The 889-nt window shown below is 52.3% G+C and overlaps 1 protein-coding gene across 1 annotated transcript in view; it reads right to left on the bottom strand.

The window, feature by feature from the left end:
- The window catches only part of PLXND1 (plexin D1), a 56,390-nt gene that overhangs the window by 3,543 nt on the left and 51,958 nt on the right, over positions 1 to 889 (bottom strand). The gene's annotated exons all lie outside the window — the stretch shown is intronic.

Genomic DNA, 889 nt, shown 5'->3' with positions numbered 1-889 from the left:
GGGGGGGGGGTTGGTGGAGGTCCCCTGCCGCCGCGACACCGGGGTGCAGGGCTGCTCCTCGGGGCTCCGCAGAGGAGAAGGCAGGGCAGGGCTCTGGCTGGGCTGGCAGCGTCCTCAGCTGCATCGGGCAGTAAATAAGGAAGCCCGGGGAAGCTGCAATCTGCTGCTGCAATATGTAGCCTGGCTAATGCTGCAGGGGAAACGGGAAATGGGCACCAGGCTGTGGCACCAGATCCCAGAGCAGTTTATTTTCAAACCCAGTGACAAGGCATTACAGGAATACAGCCAAGTTACAGAGCCTGCTCACAACATTTTTTTTTCCCCCTTGGAAACACAAAAGAAATCCATGTTGCCTCTTTTTTTAAGTTATTTTTTAATTTGTGCCTGATTTGTCTGTATGACGAGGAGATGGGTACTGGTTTATTAACTGTTTGCGCACTGTAGATGTATGGAAGCCGAGTCTGCTCTCACATTTGCAGTACCAAGAGCAAAACCAGGGGAAGAATCCAGCCTGGAAAACACTCGGCAAGATACCGCCTGTATATGCGAGCTGATTTTTATGCTGAGGATTTATTCTTCCCACATTACTCAACAATTCCTTCACTTATGCTATTGTATTCCTGAAAAATGTTTCCATCTGCTGTCTGACTCCAGCTGACCCCTCTTCCCCTCACCCACAGCTCGACAAGGACAAATCGGAGATGTTTCGTAACACATGCAAAAAAAAGCCCCAAACCCAAACAAACAAAAAAATCAAGCGCTCATTAGCTCTTCCTCCAGCATTAACCTCTCCAGCCAAGGCTTCCTGTCGCTCCGTCCGGGGGACGCACCCAGCAGCGCCCGCCCCCCGCCCCTCTCCGCAGGGTCCCCCACGTCACGCACTGTGCCG

This window comes from Egretta garzetta, unplaced genomic scaffold, assembly GCF_000687185.1.
Source record: "Egretta garzetta isolate BGI_Z169 unplaced genomic scaffold, ASM68718v1 scaffold332, whole genome shotgun sequence".
NCBI classification, from domain to species: domain Eukaryota; kingdom Metazoa; phylum Chordata; class Aves; order Pelecaniformes; family Ardeidae; genus Egretta; species Egretta garzetta.
This window is presented reverse-complemented; position numbering and strand designations above follow the sequence as displayed.